Consider the following 6,520-nt stretch of genomic DNA (forward strand, 5'->3'; position numbering starts at 1 on the left):
ACTGTTTATTTTTAATTTTTGTCGGTCATGGAGCTTGCAATCTTCACCTGCACAATATCCGTCAGGTCTTCAGCTCAAGACTAGTGCTCTTCCACTTGAGCCACAGCCAGTTTTCTGGTGGGTATTTGGAAGTAAGAGTCTCACGGTCTTTCCTGCCTAGGCTGGCTTTGAACAATGATTCTCACCTCTCAGCCACCTTAGTAGCTAGGGTTACGAGCATGAGCCATTGGCGCCTTGCAACATAATTATTTTTTACACATTTATGAAGTATGGAGTGATAATCCCATTCATTTATATATTGTTTAATGATCAAGCCACACCATATCCATTAATTTCTGCATGTAACATTTCTTTATAGGGAGAATGCTCAAAAACTTATCCTCTGGCTGTGATGAAATATCTATTCTTAACTATAATCACTTTGCTTCTTGTAGGATAAAATTAATATATTTACTTTTAGTCATGGAAGTCTGCTAATTAAAACATGAATTGTAAAGTGAAAGAAGTTCATAGTTCCATTACTTGTTTAAAAAATAATTATGCATTTTTTTCAATTTTATTTCTTTGGGAATGTGTAGTATTCATTGATTTAACTGTTAAAATTGATAACAGTTACATTATATCAAGTAGATTCAAACTTGTATTTTAAAATTGCACACTTAACACAAATATACTTCCACATTCTTCTAAGACATAATTAAAATAATGGTATAGCAAAGCTTGGTGTTAGTTGTTCATGTGTAGAATCCTAGAAACTCAGGAAGCTAACACCTGAAAATTTTAGCTCAATATCAGTCCAAACAGACAAAATGTGAAAACTTATCTCCAATTATCCAGCAGGAGGCAGAAGGTGTGGATGTGGCTCAAGGAATAGCCTGTCATCAGCTATGAGCAAAAAACACAAGGGAGACCATTAAACATTGAGTTCAAGCCCAAAAATGGCATATACACACAAGACAACAAAAAAAAATTAGTATGAACATCAATAATGAAGACAAAATTGTAGAAAAGATCATGAGAAATGTTGTGAAAACATCTGGAAAACAAATTATTAGACAGAATTTTGATTCATGACAGGTAAATGTCACAGTATAATTTGGACAATCTCATTGTAGTCATTTGTGTTGAAACCTGGCTATTGGGTAACATGTGAAAGAGCAGACTGGATTACCTGACATATCAGACTTCGTCTGTAACTATGTATCATCCCACTCTGCAAAAATCTAAAATCATGCTTGTTAATTTAAAAAGAACCTCATGTTAGAGACTGTTTGGTCCACACAGACTGGGGTCCTTATTTTGAGGTTTCAGACCAGTGCTTTTTTTAATAACCACTCCTCTTTTACCCCTCTTCCCTGTTGCAGCTATCCCTTACTAAACTGGCACCAAGCCAAGGCTTTGAACTAGACCCCCCCCCGCCTTAGTCCCTCCCTTTCTCCAGCTACAACTCAGTTCACATATTATCACTCTTTTAGCATTAGTTATTTTCTTAATAATCCTCACCAGAAAACTCTTATATTCATGTAAACCCACTATAAATAACCTAGTTAGAAAAGGAAGAAAGGCATTGGCTGAGACACTCATTTGTAGGTTTGTTCCCTAATAAATCTGTGCTACACTATCTTTGTTTTTCATGGCTTTTGAGTCTGACAAATGATTGATTTGGTTTGATGTAATCCCATTTATCCAGACTTACTTTGGAAGTTTCGACCTATGCAAAGGAGCCCCCATGTTTCCCCCTAACTCTTCCTGTAACATTTTCAAGGTATCTGGACATACATTGAGGTCTTTGATCCATTTGGAATCGATTCTGGTATAGGGGGATATATAAGGATATAACTTCAGTTGCCTGTGTACAGCCAATTCTACAAGCACATCTTTTTTAAGAGGCTGTTTTTCTTCCATCCTGTGTTTCTGCCTTCCTTATCAAAGATTATATACCTATAGGTGTGGATTAATTTCTGGATCTTCAATTCTGTTTATTGATGGAATTCTGAGCTTCCATTGGAAAAAATGCCATTACCCCATTCCTGAAGAAATAGAAAGACTGGGAAACAATAATATTAAGTGAAATAAGCCACATCCAAATAAGTATATGCTGCATGGCTTTCCTCATTTCTAATAACTAGATATATCCATAAATCTACAAGGTAATGCAACAGATAATAAATGACATATAATTGCACTTGGATATGATTAACAGCACTCTAAACATTCACATGGCAAGAGCAATGGAAGCTATTCTTAGGAGAGGATCACAATAGCTCAATAGCTATGTGCATATGACCAGATAAAGTGATGCTTATTGAAATGAACTCTAAGAATCAATCATACATGTGAAATACATATATATGCATATAATTTTAAAAGATGTCATATAACAACCGACTTCCCTGTAAACTCAACAGCAACATTGTAAGTTTAGAAGATAAAATTGAGGAAAGTTTTCAACACATAAACTAAAATGCATAGAGGAAAAGGGAGAGAAAAGATAAGATGGAAAGTAGAATAGTTAACTACTGAAGAATTCATAAACAATTTCCAAATCTATATATGAGAGCTGGGGTACAGCTCAGTTGTAGAACTAGACTAATATATACAAAGCTATCGGTTCAATCTCCAAGAAGGCCTAAAAATAAGTTAATAAATAATAGTAATACAATAATTATTTGAAATAAATGCTTTCATATTTGAGAGGCCTGAATCCTCAAACAGTAAACAAAATATTCTCAATTCTTGTACCAATGACATGAAACTACAAGAATGAAGAGCAAATAGTTGCCTTTTCTGTCCTTTCCTTTTTCTGTTTTCTTTTTTTTCCTTTGATAATACTGGTGCTTGAAGTTGCCAAAGCTCTAACCACTTTATATTATTTTTCAGGCCAAGCCTCCCTTGAGCAATCATGTCTTACCTATGGCTTGCACAAACGTGAGTAACAGGGAAATTACACTATATCTAGCTTACTTTGGTTTGGTAATTTCTCACTTTTTTTGTAAAAATTGGCCCTGATATCAATCTTCTAAGTCTCTGCTTTCTAATTAGCAAGGTATATTTCATCTCAAGCTTGGACCCAGACTAGTTCTCAATGTAAACATTCAATATTGACTTCTGTTTTCTTGATATCATTAAATTCTATTGAGGTTAGTATGGATCTTTATGATGTTATAAGAACACAGTTATATCCCTTGAATACTTTCCCCAGTTTCTTTAAATATTTATTGTAAGACATCACAAGTAGACATTAATATTTCACAAGTACCTTAAGCAGCATTCAGTTGTTTTAATTATTTTGTTCACATATTAAGTCCAATATAATGTTATCAACTCTATATGAATATACTATATTTACAGATACGTTTCTTTACCAAAAATGAGTCTGTCTCATGCTATTCTTTTATAATTAAACCCACTTCTTCTCTTTGTCCCATCCGAAACCTGTTTCATCCTGGTAACACATTTTTTCTCTGACTTCTAGATCATGCAATAAATAAGTTTTTAAGATTGCCTTCAAATATATGATAGATTATTCCCAATTATTGTATGCCTTAATATTGTATTGCATTTATGAGAGTTGCCTTTTGGTTCTGTTATTAGAGAACGTAGCACAATTCTTTTCCCATTCACCTGAAGAAAGCCTGAATTGATTTCTATTTTTTAGAGGAAATAATGCTGCTATAATCCTCTGTGTTTTGGCTTTGGGGTGAACGTTACATTTTATTTCTGTGAGACAAAGCCTGAAGAGCTCAATTCCTGTGCTATGCTATGGGTTACATATTTCATATTCTAGGAACCTGTCACAATGTTTTCACAAGTGGCTTTCCCATTTGACATTCCTGCCATGATCCATAGTTTCTCTGTTTCTTGATAGCATTTAGTATGGTCATTATTGTATTACATGAAGTAATTCTCATCTATATTTTATGATGTCATTTTACTTTTAATGTGCAATTATTTGATGACTAATGATGATTTTCTTGTGCTTATTTTTCACAAGATGTATTTTGCTGGTTTCAATTTTTTTTTAACATTAGGTTTTGAGAGTTCTAAGTAGAGTCTCGATTTGAGGTATTTTTCAGTTATAGGATTTGCAAATATTTTATCCTTGAGTCTGGGTACCCTTCATCATCATCATCATTACCATCATCATCATCATCATCATCATCATCATCATCATCATCATCATCATCATCATCATCATCATCACTACTAGTATTACTACTATCACTTTTGTACATGTATATATGGTCCTGTGGTTTGAACTCAGGGTCCCTGAGAATTGTTGCATTTTGTTAACAATTTACCCTTTGAGTCATGCCTCACTACTGATTTTTGTAAATTAATCAGAGATAAGATTCTCCGGGATTTTTTTTGTGGGCTGGCTTCGAATAGCAATACTCAAATCACAGCCTCCCAAGTAGCTAGGATGAGATACATAAGCCCTCTGCTCCCAATTTGTATTCACTACTTGTATATGAGATTTCACAGACCAAATTCTATTTTACACTTTTATTGAGTTCTACTATATCAAGTTTCCTTTCCTATAAGTTTAATGCCTAAGTTAAGAATACTTCATCTCCAAAATTGTCAAGACATCTTTCTTTGATTTACATTTACATCACTCTTTTTGTTTTATATGCCATGTTTTAATCCTGCTTGAAGTTAATATTTGAATAAATTGTTATGTTTAAGTCAATGTTTATTTTTTAATTCTCCCCCAATACTTGCTAACCTATCACCACTTATTAAAGAGAATATCATTCCACAAATATTTTGTTTTACTCCTTATTAAATATTCCTTGACAATAATTATGTGGATCCAATCTGGTGCCTTATAAACCCATTGAGCTGTGTAATCTTTCCTTTACAAACCTAACAATTTTACACTAACAGCTTTAATATTGGACAGAGAAATATATTTAAGTTTATATTCCTTTGTCAATGAGTCAAAGAGTGCTGGTCAGGTGTTTTTGGAAATTGTCAAAAACTTATAAATATTAATGCCAACGAAAAACTTTAACCTTCCTGAATAAGTTATCAAAAAACTGTCTGTTATAATATACCAACAACCAAAGAACATGAAAAGGTCATATCATGCCTAGACACTGCATACATAGAGATTAGTGGAAATAGAAACATCAATAAGATAGCCCTGCACAACCACTATATAGAAATTGGAATCCTTATACATTGGTGCTTGGCACTTAAAGTGAGATAGTCAGTTTGTTAAACATACTGGCAATCTTTTAGACATTATACATAGAGTTGCCTCTATGATCCAGCATTTTCAATCATAATTTTATATACAAAATATATTTCAACTTATGTCAAATGAGACACATGTACAAGAATAGATATTGCAAAACCTTTTATGATACAATATAATAAATTGTTGAGATGCTCATTGAGGATGTAATACAATTATACACATGTATGCAAAACAACATGAAATAAATTTACATGGACTTACTTAGGAAACACTAATATTGCATATGAAAAATGGATAAAACAGACTATATTTTCTTTTTTTTTTGATCGGGGGGGGTCCCGTAGTGGGGCATGAACTCTGGGCCTGGGCGCTCTCCCTCAGCTCTTCAGCTCAAGGCTAGTGCTCTATCACTTGAACCACAGCTCAACTTACGGCTTTTTTCTTTTTGATTATGTGGTGCTGAGGAATCGACCCCAGGGCATCCTGCATGCAAGGCAAGCGCTTTAACACTGAGCCATCTCCGCAGCCCTATACTACATATTCTACTTACAATGAGATGTACAAGTCGTTATGTCGAAAACAAACTTTACAACTTTCGTGCGAGGCGGGCGGGGAGGATTGAGTGGGGGGTCGGGGGGAAGATGGGAAGGGATGGAGAGGGGAAACAAAGGAGGAAGCTACAATGCTTGATAAGAAATGTACTAATTATATGAGCTTTTTAAAATTGGCACAGTGACATAGCCTCTGAGTGACTATGTATGACATTGAGAGCCAGTAAATATTCTACATAATTATGTAAATTGAGGGATGAAATAGGATTGAGAGGGATGAGGGATAATGAACCTCAAGTTGCATTGTATTAGCCATGAAATGTTTCTTACTGGTAGACAGTTTGCCTTGCAAGTATGAAGCCCTGAGTTTGATTCCTCAGTACTACATAAACAAAAAAAGCTGGAATTGGTACTATGACACAAGTCGTAGAGTGCTAGCATGAGGAAAAGAATCTCAAGGACATTGGCAAGGCCTTGAGTTCAAGGCCCAGGATAAACCAAAAAATAAAAGATGCATTGTTTTAAGCCAGGCACTAGAGGCTCACACTTGTTTTTCTAGATAGTAAAGAGGCTGATGATTGAGCTTTGAAGCCAACCCTGGCAGGAAAGTCTGTGAGATTCTTATCTCCAATTAAATCTCAGAAAAATCTGAAATTGTTGCTGTGCCTCAAATGATAGAGTTCTAGTGTTCATCCAAAGGAGCTCAGGGACAGCACTCAGACCCAGAGTTCAAACCTCAGGAGAAAAAAAAGAAAAAAACTCA

This window comes from Dipodomys merriami, unplaced genomic scaffold, assembly GCF_024711535.1.
Source record: "Dipodomys merriami isolate MVZ:Mamm:240054 unplaced genomic scaffold, mDipMer1.0.p SCAF_977, whole genome shotgun sequence".
NCBI classification, from domain to species: Eukaryota; Metazoa; Chordata; class Mammalia; order Rodentia; family Heteromyidae; genus Dipodomys; species Dipodomys merriami.